Source organism: Lactuca saligna, chromosome 1 (genome assembly GCF_052625555.1).
Source record: "Lactuca saligna cultivar CGN05327 chromosome 1, ASM5262555v1, whole genome shotgun sequence".
NCBI classification, from domain to species: Eukaryota; Viridiplantae; Streptophyta; class Magnoliopsida; order Asterales; family Asteraceae; genus Lactuca; species Lactuca saligna.
This window is the reverse complement of record NC_136417.1, coordinates 16,817,429-16,831,802: the sequence shown is the minus strand read 5'-3', so window position 1 is coordinate 16,831,802 and position 14,374 is coordinate 16,817,429.

Below are 14,374 nucleotides of genomic sequence, written 5' to 3'. Positions count from 1 at the left end.
ATATTTAAAAAGACTAAAGTGCCCTTACAGATTCAGTCCCTAACGGTTATATACTAACGGTGTTAGTAAAAATGGCCAACTTTGCAAGATTTGCAAACCACAAGGACCATTTGCATAAAAAAAATTAGTATGGACTAACTTTGTGACTTTTGGTAAACCACAGGGACCATTTTTGTAACTTTGTCTATTTTTTATACCAAGAAACTTAGGTGAGTATCAATTTGGGATAATGACTTGAAAGGGTAACGAACTTTCGACTTTTTTCACATTTAGTCACTAAACTTTTTTTCGTTATCTATTTGTCATTGAACTATTGAAACCGTTTATATTTTACCCTTATGACCGGCTGTTAGCGGTAATAAGGGTAAAATGTGATCAGTTTTAATAGTTTACTGGCAAATAGATAACGAAAAAAAGTTTAGTGACTAAATATGAACAAAATCGAAAGTTCATTTCCCTCTAAAAAGTTCAATGACTTAATGTGAATAACTCCCTCTTGTATTATGTTTTAGCAAATTATTTATTTTTGTTAAACTGTAACAACATTTGTTGATGAAGAAATCTATGAAATAAAAAAAAAAACCCTGAAAAAATATTTAAAAAAAAAAAACAAAAAACCGAAACCGAAATAAAAAACCAATGGTTTGACATTTTCCAAAATAAAAAATCAAAATTTCCAATCTGATTTTGGTTTTACAAAAAATTGAACCATTCTCACTGATGTGAATTATGACAATTGGTTTGGTATGCGGAATTTATGAAATTCCATGAATACGTACTTATAACATCGTCTGAACTCGTAATTCATAGTAAGAGGTTAGAGTATCATCGCATGAATACGTAGTTACAACATCGCCTGAACTCTTAATTCATCACCTACAGGTTATGGGCCTGCTGGTGTTTCCACTGGGTTGTCTAGAATAGTCCGTGGTCACCATCTATACTCTGGGAGATGACTATATCGCCACATTCCTGGTTAAGGTTAGGGTATCTCCTTTCATCCTACATCACCTATTCATCATCATCTATTTACCTAATTATCATCACCTATCTCTCATCATTTTATTTATCACACACCAACTATTTCATCTACCCATGTTTCATCTGCAACATATTTGTAGATATAAAATAAATATACCGTTTAAATCTTTTAAAACATGTATAAAATCGTTCATCTAGCATAGACAACAAGTATTCAAATAATATGCAACATAGCACGTAATTTATATAAAATACTTCATATCTATGTGTAAGATGAAAGTAACTATATATACCATAAAAATCCAGATGTTACATTTTGTTTTTTTATTTAATAGATTTATTCATCAACAAATGTTGCTACAATTAAACAAAAATAAATAATTTGCTAAAACATAATACAATAGGAAGTTTGTTCACATTTAGCCATTGAACTTTTTAGAGGGAAACGAACTTTCGATTTTGTTCACATTTAGTCACTAAACTTTTCTTCGTTATTTATTTGCCACTAAACTATTGAAACTGTTCACATTTTACCCTTATGATCGGCAACAGCCGGTCATAAGGGTAAAATGTGAACAATTTCAATAGTTCAATGACAAATAGATAACGAAAAAAAATTTAGTGACTAAATGTGAACAAACTCGAAAGTTCGTTACCCTTTTAAGTCATTATCCCTATTAATTTCACACACTACACTTTAGATGAATAAAATGAGTTTCCAAAGCCTATCGCGGCTTCCCTTATTTCCACTGATTAAGGGAGGGGCCTCAACGTAGGTAATGTCTTTTTTTTTTTTTTTTTTTTTATTTTATTTTATTTATTTATTTATTTATTTATTTATTTTTTTATTTTTTTTTAAATTATCTATGACATACAATCATACATGATTTTGATATATCAAATTAAATATGTTAGGACGGTAGCACCAAAGGAAAAATATATGTTTGCTTTTTAGCAATGGTCTAATATTGAATAAGTAATTAAACACCAAAATAATACATTAACAAAGATAAGCTAAAATTTAATAAAAGAAAGAATGGAATTATGGAAGAAGTCAATAATATGATTAAATATGTGTACTTAACATATATATATATATATATATATATATATATATATATATATATATATATATATATATATATATATATATATATATATATATATATATATAAACTTATACACTTTTGCTTCTGATCTTTTTTAAAACCGCATCGTTTCTTTTTTGAGACCGGTCTCAGAACAGTCCATTCTTTTTCTAGACCGGTCCGATTCGGTCTTAAATTGGTTCGGTCTCAATCTTTTTTTCAAAACCGGTGAGAAACCAATCTTTTGGCTAAAACCCTCAAAAGTTTTATCATAGAACTTGGAGCATTTTTTTCCAGTTAGACAGGAAGGAGTCGTTGCGGGTTGTACAACTGGGATAGGGCAGTATCGCTGGAAAACGTCACCATAAACAATATGCTTAGAGGTTTGGAGGCTTTATTCCATTCGAACGGGTTGGTGAACCTGTGAGTTAATTCACATAAAGTGATTTTGACAATTCACTAACATGCATGAAAAAGAAAAACATTAATTCTTCCCTCCTCCCTCCAGCCACCTTTATCTTTTTTGCATGTAATCTGTTTATTTATTTATTTTATTATGGTAATGATCAATCTTGCCACCTTTATCTTTTTTGCATGTAATCTGTTTATTTATTTATTTTATTATGGTAATGCTCAATCTTTACGTAACTTTTAATCCATTTTATCTAATAAATAGTTATTTAAATTATAAAAAAAATGACCACTCATAGCCAACCACATATCCACCACGTGTCTAGGATCACAGTTGTGAAAATGGATATAGCATCCAACATTTTCTTCAATCACTTGTCTATCTTTTTATATTTTTTCACTTTTTTGTATAAAGTTTGTCTTTATTGATCATTGATGAACCGGTTACAAGGGTTTATGAGTGAAAATAATCAAAAAAAGGCACTTTCCTTGTAACGGATGCTTCTCAGTTATCTTTTGTTTTGCATTCGACCATGGACTCAGTTTCCTCTACGGTGTATATATAAACGATGGTGTAATATACTCTGAATGGGTAATTTTCAGTGTGGGTTGGGTTGTATATCCTTTTGCCATAAGTCTTGCACTCTGACCTGTTTGTTGTTCCGTAAGTATAGGGTATGCAAGAACAATTACTCCAACATATTCTTTGGCAATCATATGAAGTCAAGTTATAGCTTTCATCATATTCATTTACGTCCCCATATATATATATATATATATATATATATATATATATATATATATATATATATATATATATATATATATATATATATATATATATATATATATATATATATATATATATATATATATATATACATCGCCAATTCTCCTCTCAAAGTCATAGCCTTTCCTACAACTTAACTCTTCAAACTCATATTCAGCACAAGCAACGACACTGGTATTGTACGTTGAGCTTGAGCGGCATTGGATGTAAACGGAAAGAGCTGAAGCCTTAAGCTGACCGCCTAAATGCATCCTTAGAGCTGGCGATGAATCGTATGTTTTTGTTAAATACATGAAGGATTGCTCGGTTTTGTTAGATATATAGTAGAGGCGGACATCAGGGCAAAAATTTTGTAGAGCAGTGTTTTGAAATCCACCATTCTTCCAAGATCCGCTCTTCCAGTGGATGTTCCTTCGCTTCAAGATCACCATTTGACCTGTGCCATTGAGGTCTACTGTGAACATAAAAGACCCATCGGCTAGAAGCTCGTAACTCCGCCAAGAAGTGAGTGACCATCGATGCCCAGTCTTGAGATTGATCCCGAGTTCATCCCAGGAAGAAGGGTGTCTTTTGGGTAATCAAAGCTTGGTGATAGGCGTAGCCCCCGGAACCAAATCGATGCTGAACTCAACCTGCCTCTTTGGAGGTACATCCGGTAACTCTTCCGGAAATACATCCGGGAACTCACGCACTATCGGAACCTCATCTACTGACCTCAGTCTCTCCGAATCAACTCTTGCATCCATCAAATATGCTACAAATCCCTTACAGCCCCGTTGTAGACTCTGCCTCGCTCTAGCGGCTAAACAAAATGCCGACCCAGAACGCGTACCCTCGCCGTACACTGTAAGAACTCCCCCACTAGGGTCTCGTATGGTCACCATCTGTCTCTTACAATCGATAACTGCTCCAAACATGCTCAACCAGTCCATGCCCACGATGACACAGACATATCCCACGCAATAGAAACCAGATCAATCGGAAACTCAACGCCGAAAATCTCGAGTACACACCCTCGGATCACCTCGGTGGCATACACCGCTCTCTCTTCAACTATGGAAACTCTTAGAGGTCGACTCAACGCCTCTCGAATAATACTGATGTGCTGACTAAAAGCCAAAGATACAAAAGACCGACTCGCACCCGAGTCAAATAACACCAAGGCAGGTACAGAATTCACAAGAAAAGTACCTACGCATATCATAATATAAGCACAATATCTCAACATAAAAGTAAATATATGTAGAATACATACTAGCCACGACGTCAGGTGCTGCATGGACCTCCTCCGCTGTCAGCTGGAACGCCCTCCCTCGCGCCTTTGGCGCCTCGGCTTTCACCGGCCAACTCTCACTAGCTCTCGCAGCAGCAGGGGCAGATCCCTGAGATGATTTCTATATCCCATCTGGATATAGTTCTTGCAATATGAAATTTCCATTATCCAACAGGGTACCACTTGCGTTGCGTGCTACTGGAGTAGGACTAACGAGATCAACTACACTGACTCCACTTGATAAAATGCACAGCTTGCCATAGACATCTATCATGAGCTTTCCATACATATCTGTGATAGGATTATTCCTGTTAGTTACCCAAACTGCCCTATCTTTCAGATCATATATATCATCAAATCCAGCACAACACCCAGTGCAACGAATGGTTTTTGGATTCTTGTTGTACAAGTCATCATATCTACCATAAATTTTGCTTCTTCGGGGGTTGTAGAATACCCCTAAATAAGGGCTTATGCTAGTGTCAAAGCTAAAGAACTTCAAAGTGAACACCTTGTTTGATGAAATCAAATAGTCCCAGTCCTTGAGCTCTTGACCTTGTTGTAAGGTATCTGTTTCTGAGTAACAAGGACGGATTAAAAGATACCAAGTTAAAGTGAGGAAGATGATGAGGAATATACTATTATCTGCCATTCTTTCAAGGAAGAAGTGGATCGACAAGATGTGATCTAGTTGAACACAGAAGTCCTAACATTAGTTGATTTAATCAGAGATATATCAAGGACATACGTTGACCACTCAGAGATATATCAAGGATAGACAAAATTACATAAATGATACTTATGGTTTAACAAATGTCACAACTTTAGTTATTATTAATTTTTTTTATGGATGTGATTTTTATGGTTTCTAAATCTTGTATGGTTGATCCATGTGGTTTCATATTATTTGCAAAATTGATCTAAAATTAATAGTATATCCTTTCTCAATTTCATTTTCCTTTTTTTTTTCTATAAAATTGTATTTAAAAAAAATAAAAAAATAAATAGACACACGCCCTACACCAGCCCACCTCAACCCTACCCTAATCTCATCACCACCCCCTACCACCTTCATCGTCTTCTTCTTCCTCATGTTTCTTTATCTAAGTGTCTAACAATTCCTCTCTTCAACAAATTAGTGATTAATGTCATTGAAATTAATCTCACCACCTTTGTCCTTCTTCCTCGTATATGAATATGCCCCATGCCATATTCATCATCTTCTCCACCTTGCACCTTCCATCATACTGTAACGCCTGGTTCCGATATGTACTTTAGTTTATAATTTATTCTAATTTATAGAACAACTCGACGAGTTGGGAGCCTCAAACTCGTCGAGTAGAGATTGTAAGGGTCGTGCATTTAAGTGACGTAATCGACAAGTTGAGAAGCCTCAACTCGACGAGTAGGCTAAGGGAAATGAAACCCTAATTTCTAGGGTTTTGTAACCTATTTAAAGGACATAAACTCCCATAACCAGCCCCTCACCAACCTCCCTAAACCCCAAATCATATTGTGAGCTCCTTGTTGGGAAACTAGAAGGTTTGAGTGGATTTTTGTGTGTTCTTGTGCTTAGCGAAGGACTTGAAAGAGCTTGAAGGTCATCGAGCTTGAGAAGAGGCACTAGATCTGGGATCTCACTCGTCTTTGGCAACCTTCTGAGGTATAAAGTCTCAAACATGGTGCTTAATAGCTTAGATCTTTCTTGGTTTTGTTTTATGGATCTTTTAGAGCCCATTTTTGGAACATGATAAACCCTCATAGTTGTGATGCTTAAAAAATCCATTCTCAGTGTTAATTGGTCCTAAGATTCATAAAAAGGGGGTCCTAAACCCGTTCATGCTCAAGAAAAGACCATGTCCATAGAAGTAGGTTACTATATCTCGAGTTTAGATCCATTTGAGGCATGCAAAGCCATCAAGTTGTCGACTTTACGAATGTATATAATGGAAAAAACGTACATCTATATTTTGGAACCTTAGATCTGAGGAAAAGGCTTAATAGATTAAGAATTATGAAGAACTCGACAAGTTTGTAAGAGAACTCGATGAGTTGGTTCGGTGGGTCTCGATTCTATGAAAAAGAGAAACTCGGTGAGTTAAAGGGGAACTCGATGAGTTGTATTGCGATTTCATGATCACTGTGATTCATGGGAACTCGGTGAGTTGAAAGGAAAACTTGACGAGTTGAGTCAACTCGGAGCATTAACTTTGACTTTAACTTTGACCACAGTTGACCCTAAAGGGTTATGAGCATGAAATGGTATCAAATGGGTTGTTTTGGTCCAAGGAGTGAGTAGAGCTAATTTCGGGCATAGACGTTTCAGTTATCAGTCGACATTTGAGGTGAGTTTCCACCTGGTTTGAACAAGTCGAAGGCACTAATTTCGGTCCGTGTATGTTATGTGTGTTGATTAGTAGCTAAGTGTGGGAAGGGCCCGTATCTTAGCATTATTTAAGTATGGATATGTAATGGATTGTGGTAGATTTGGTAATACTTTTTGTCTGAATGATACTTGTATGTGTTTCTTAGTTAACTGAGTGTGGGCGGGGCTCGAATCTCACTAGTAGTCGATTATGTGCAGGGCCCATATCTCTAGTTAGCCGAGTGTGGGCGGGGCCCGTATATCCTAGATAGCTGAGTGTGGGCGGGGCCCATATCTCATTAAGTCGGGGCAGGGCCCGTATTTCATAGGGTGGGGCCCGTTAGCCGAGTGTGGGCAATGCCCGTATCTCCTAGTTGCATGTTATGTGTATGGTATGTGGTAGTTTGGGGAGACTCACTAAGCTTCGTGTTTACAGTTTTCAGTTTTGGTTTCAGGTACTTCCGGTAGCAAAGAGAAGAGCTCGGGATGACTGCATTACACACACCATGATGTTTAGCCTGGGATGTTACTATAAAATGTTTTACATGTGTTTTGATATGGATATACCAATTATGATGTTTTGAGATACTATGGTTTCTGTTTTGATAAGATGATTTTAATAAATATGGTTTATTTAATGATTTAAAAATGAAATTTTTGGTCATGATTTTTGGGACATTGCAAGTTGATATCAGAGCCTTGGTTTGAGGGATTCGGACACACTCTCGGGTGTGTCTGAACTCAAACCGAGGACTTGATATGAAAATTTTCAAAACAAAAACATTTATATAAAAAGGATTTTGAAAAGAGAAAAGGGTGTTGTTCATGCAATCAGTCGAGCTCAAGTAAGTTCTCCTAAATTACCTATAGGTTTATGTTATGATATGAATTGTGAATATGTGAATTGCATGCTAGATTAGGGCTAAGCATCTAGGAAGGATGCCTTGTATGCTTACTGCATGAGCTTATTGAACTACATGCTAGTACTGATTAGTCAGTGATATGATGGCCTGATTAGGATATGCTTGGTTTTGTTTACTGAATGCTCAAATGCTACTTGCTTTGTGCTCTTAGGAGTTCTAGTTATCTTTAACTAACTAGTAAATGAATATGTTAAGTTACATATTATGAAGACTAAATAATTTCAGAAGGTTAGGTTTAGCCTTATTTCGCAGCTCTTGTTTGAGTCTAACCGTTGTAGGGAGAGACCTCTCATTTGAAGAATTATCCGGTCTTACTAATATGTAATGGTATTCGCGAGCTAGTTAGGGAAAGGTAGCATGAACTTATACAACTGATGGCGGAGAGTGGGTCGGAAATTACCCTAGGGAAAGCCTAGGATGAGATTCAATAATCTCATTATCTCACTTTCATAGGCTTTCAAAACATTGTACAAATCAGCAAAAGAATAACTGTTGAAACTCTGTTAAGTTTTAATCATCAACATTATGTTCTTCCTTTCTTTTTGCAATCCCATCAAGAAAGTAAAATTATACTCCAGAGTCGAATGAGTCACCATAATGAGTACACTTGAAGATCAACTCGTTCTAGTGATCATAGTATAACTTGATGGTTTTGTTGCCTTTCGGCTTGAACTCGCCCAATTCCAACAAGAAATGCCCTGGTATTTCTCTTTCAACATATGCTAAATTTCCTTTGCGGTTTTGCAGCTTCAAACATAGTTGTAAACAGCTCGTGGAAGAGCACCATGCAATTCTAGAAGTTATTTCTTATCATTTTCCGAACTTGTTCAAGCCTTCTAGGATGATAGTTTCCACTTGTAATGCACCTCCAAAGACCTTTATCGATACTGTTGAGATAATTCTCCATTTGATTGACCCATTGCTCATAATATTCAGGTATGAGCATCTGAATTTTCCTTGATGATCCAAGAAAATGAGAAACGTTTGACATCGTGTTCATGTTGAATTTCACCATTTTCGTATGGACAAAAGTGATTTTTGATTTCAGAAAAGAGATCTAGCAGAATAATCAATAAAAAATTGATCAAGAAACACTCGATCTAAAAAACTGATTGCAGATACGAAACAAAACAATCAACCAACATAAGTTTTCTTAACCAATAAGGCAGAAAACTTTGAATTGGAAAGAGCGATTCAAAAATATTGAAAATACGATGTCACACCCCCAAACCGGAACGACAGAAATGTCTGGGGGAAGAGGACATCACTGGACAATACCATAACAATTGAATATAAATGAAAGAAGCATCACAACCATTACATTGAATAGTAAATAAGTTAACATTGTACTCAAATATTGGCTACATGACATCAAATGCATGCGACAAAAATGAATGAAATAAGGTGAAAACGTCCCATCCTCCAAAATGCTCTCGTAGTTACATGTTTACTGGTTTCCTGAGAATAAAGTTGATTTTAAAAAGCGTAAAAAATATAGTTGGTGAGCTCATAAACGTTTTTGTATACGAAGGAGTTTGTAACAGTTTCTTGTAAAATGGTAATGTATACTTCCAAAAAATCTAATATTTTCTTTGTAAATGAGTTGTAGTCTTTAAACCATAAGACCAAAAATGTAATAGTATTGTTGTACACAAATATAGTAGGATGCAACTTTATTCGTATATAAAAACGTTTGAAACTATATTTCTTTATGTACAAACTATATTATATTGGAAAAAAACTATGTAATGTAGTTTTATGTAATGTAGTTTTATGTAAATAAAACTATTGAAGATGTGTTGACCTGTAAATCAAAGTTTGTCGATACTCTATGTGAGTTATTGTAGCCATGCTAATGCAATTAGTTGCCTGAACGACGCGCTTCGGACGCCGGAACTGTTATAAAATTTGTCACCCAAAACCTATTGGTCTAACTGTAGCTAACAATTTAGGTGCGAGTTGTTAATCTCGTATAGATCTGTACACAAGCGTCATGCTCTCCCTATAAGAGTCTCTAGTTATAATGCAGGTCGTAGTATGTGTACTCTGGTGGGTACGGTGAAGCCTAATGTCTCAAAAAAATTATTAATCGATTTATGTGAAATGAAAATGTAGTTTTGTGACTCCCAAACTATACAAATTATAGTTTATCATGTTTGTTTGTCTAGAACATTTATATAATCCTTTATATAAATAAATAATAATCACGGTTGTTTAGTTTCATTTGTAAGATCAAACCTCATATCTTGGGTTAAAACCCACAAAATAGTGGAATAAATAGAATGCACTCTTTTTTGTTGGAAAAACTACATTTTTGGTAAAAAGCTTCCAAAAACCTTATAGTTTTTGTAAATCCTAACTTTCCTTATGATTTTTATAACATAGATCTAGTTTTGTTTTTGTTAGTTTTACATGCAACGTCATGATTTTTACTCAGTTTTTTTTAAAAAATAATCTTTTAACGGAAAATGCAATGGAAGACTGTAAACATTATTTATTTCAAAAACATTTCAAACCACAACGTTACGTTCAATTCAAAACCAAAATATCAAAAATATTTAATTGTAGCGGAAGCATAAGTTTCAAAATTAAATAACGTTTCCAAGTGACATCTTTATTCTAAGGATAAATTACCCAAAAGTGACCAAGCCAAGCTCCTAAGCTACATGTACCAATCGTAAAGGCACAAAGCAAAGAAACAAGTGTCAACAAATGCTTCGTGAGTCAATAGAAGTTTGTACACAACCAAAGGAAAAACATACCATCCCCTAACAGGTCAATCATTCAAATTATGATCATATAAACAAAATTGACATATCAATCAATAATCAATTATCTTTCACAAAAAATTCAATCATTCAATTTTTGTATCATCCATTTACATATCATTCATTAGAGTAACATCAATCATATTTCATGCATAATCATATCGTAATCGTACATCATCTTATTAAAGAAATCTATCATAATCATATAGGCGTAGGTAGTCACATAGTGATACCTAACCCCAAGGGAAAAACCCGTTCGCTACTTGTGTGCCTGGCCAGCCAAATGCTTTAGGTGGTTCGCGACTCCCACCCGTCACACCGACCCCAAGACTCCACTTTCACTACTCCGACTATGCAATGTACAAGTACATTGCGGTGTCGTTCGGGATCGGTACAAACGGTGTCAATTATACCGATACACCTCCCGATTCCCACGTGATGTTTGATCCGACCTCGTTTGAATGGCCAACATCACTCCAGTCCGCAAACACCGAAGTGTTCGCGTACCATGTGTCGCACGAGCATCTAAAAGACCGTGTAACTCGTAAATGGCTTAAGCTCTTTTCCTAGAAGGTATTTTTCAACCAACCAGGCTCGAAGGTACCCATATAGGGTTTCATGCTAAGTGTTAGGTTCTACCCTTTGCCCTCTACGCATAATCACGCATAATCGATCGTAAATCAAGTACAAGCATGTCATATTCGTGTTATCATAATCAAGATTCATAACATTTATACCAAGACGATACTCAACAAGATCATAGTCACATAGCAATCACTTCATATAGTGTATCATAGTTGCAATTAATCGTATCAAGTACCAAAATAGGCATATCAACCAAATAAGCATACAATTGTCACAAAGAGGCAAAACAATAACATATCTAGTAACATATCTCGTATTGCACATATTGGCATAATCAACAATTAATAATATTCTAATTTGACTAATCGAACCATTTCCGAAAGGTAGCTTTCGACTATGTACAAGGTTAATGAAAAGTCTATCGACTCACCTTCGTATTCGGAAATTGAACTACTCATTCTCATTAACCCGCAAACTCTAAAAAAGACCTAAACACAAATATGTTTGTATTTAGTTTAAGTCTTAACATGTAGACTATAAATTGATAATATAGATCTCATAGAGGACCTTAATTAATTAATAGTATAAAGACACAATACTACTTAGGTTTCGACTATGGTTTTTAATCACTAATTAAATTAACATTTTAATATCATAACCCTTACTGTTATAAACCAACATGACTTATTATTATTATATTTTCTCTAAGCCTCAGTTAAAATTACACATTTATTTTCTTAATCGTCAAACGAGCATAATCGTAATCATATTTAAATTTAGATTAGAAATTAATTCTTAAACCAACTTTTAACGACCAAGATATCATTATAGCTAATGGTGTCTAAACATCACGATAACCCAATTAAGTAAATAATCATTCTAGTATTTAAACTTTCTGGCCTATTCTTATGTTAAGGACTATGATTTTATTTTGTTGAAGATACACATTGTTTTACACAGTAACTGTCATTACAAGTTTTGTGTGCTTGTTCAATTTGATATTTACTTCTTTTAATATCTATATTACCATATCATCGTGAAAGGTTTGCATGGGCTTTCATTCCCCTAGACACGCTAACACATAAATCATTTAGCCACAAAGGAGAGTCAATCATGGTCAAATTTGAGCGTGTGTTATGAAATCCCCATGTAACCCATTCTTTTTTTTTTTTTCCTTATGTTACATGTTTGGGAAGAATTGGGAAATCGGCAGCAGCGAGTTTGCAACAAGTGCCAAAAAAGAAGGGCTACATGTAGCATTTTAGCAGCGAGATATAAGTCATGGATGAACACGAAGCATGAGAGGTTTTGGGATCAAGAACTTACTAGTGACTTCCTCTCGTTTTTTTTGTTCTGATCAGTAACTCTCTTCTCGCTCCCTATCGTTCCTTCCCGTCGCAGATGTAGCAAAACTTGAGATCGTGATCGGTTTGCAGGAGTAGGTCGCCGGAAAACGTAACCCTTGTCGGAACACACACAAGCCCACAGTTTCTCCCTGTTTACTCTTCCAATTGTCGCTGTGATGAAGCACCTCAACAAGGCGATCGTGCCACCCTTGTATTTAACCCACAGGAGCCCAAACGAAATGTAACGGACTGAAGAAGAGGAAAGAAAACGGACGATAGGCAAGTGGAAACGTCACATGGGGATGCACGCATGGCCTGAATACGTAGTCTTTAATTTATCTTTTTTAGAAACCTCCCTAAAGTAACATTTAATTCATTTATATGGCTTTTTAAAGCCCAATTTGTGATTTTGGTCCCCTGAGATTCGTTCCTTGATCGCCATACACCTTCCACTTTAACTTGCTTTAGCTCAACCCTTCAACTTTTATGCATTATATTTTATTATCTTGAATAAATTCTAAAATTAATTAAATATCATTAGTACCACTTAATTAATAATTAAATCCTATAAATAATTCGAATCCCCATTAGATTATTTATACCCTAATTAGTCTGATTTCTTTTATTTATCATATATTAAGTACATCAAATCTCTCGTCGTAGACACATATAAAGCTTACTTCTAGTAACGGAAAATTAACCTCACTAATCTATAGAATTTGGATCGCTACATTACATGCACTTTAAAACTAATATAACACAAATATTTGTATAAAACTAGTAGTAATCACATCTTATGCAAATACATGCTTATACTTTAACATGAAGATGGAACATGCAAATATTTGTAAGATAAACAAATTTTGACTTGTATTCCCCCCTCCCCATAAAAAACATGAAAAAGCGGGGGTATGAACTCACCTTGAGTGGATTTGTGGGTTGTTTAAGAAGGTAAAGTGAAGATTTCAAGCCTAAACTCTTGATCGGAGTGGATGAACTTCCTTGGAGATGGTATTGTCCTAAGGGCTTAACACATCTTAATGTGTGTAAATAGAGTGAAGTCAACATAAAAATGTATAAAATCACTAGGAAATCTTGAAAATACTTACAAAAATCTAATGATGATGCTTAGAGAATGTTGAACTTGAAGATCCTAGGTTTGTTCTTGAGAGAATAAGGAAGTTAACAGAGAGTAAGATAGAGAAATGGTGGGGTTTTGGGTATAACCTCGTCCAATGATAAGGAGTAGGAATTGATGTGATATTTACTTTGATAACTGTTGGTTATTTCATGGATATATGCTGGGTATAAAATCGCATGGGAAAAGATTACACTTTCAAGTCATAAAGTCAAACCTTATCCTTTTTATCCCACTGAATTCACTATTGGAATCCCCACATAGGTGATTTTGGCCATTACAAGACCGAAATCCCTTTGTTCTTTAGGTGATTTCGGCCTTAACTCCTCCACTATGTAGATTTCAGTCTTAGTGGGTTCTAGGTGGGAGATTTCGGTCCTAGACTCACCTAGCTTGTGTTTTTGGTTTTGTTGCTTTACATGGAAGGGTGATTTCGGTCTTAGAAAGATTGGAATCTCATCCTTTGTGGGGTCTAGGCCATGAATTATTAAAATAATGTTTCAAGTTCATGATTCTATGTTCCAACGATTTAGCTTTTAAAGGTTAACTACATCATGTTTTCAAAGTTTTTATATATGTATATATATTATATATACACATACATACATACATATCTTTATATTTAATCCCACAAATGTTGCTCCTTTGGCTTTCAAGTTTTACTGCATTAAAGTTACATATACATACATATATATATATATATATA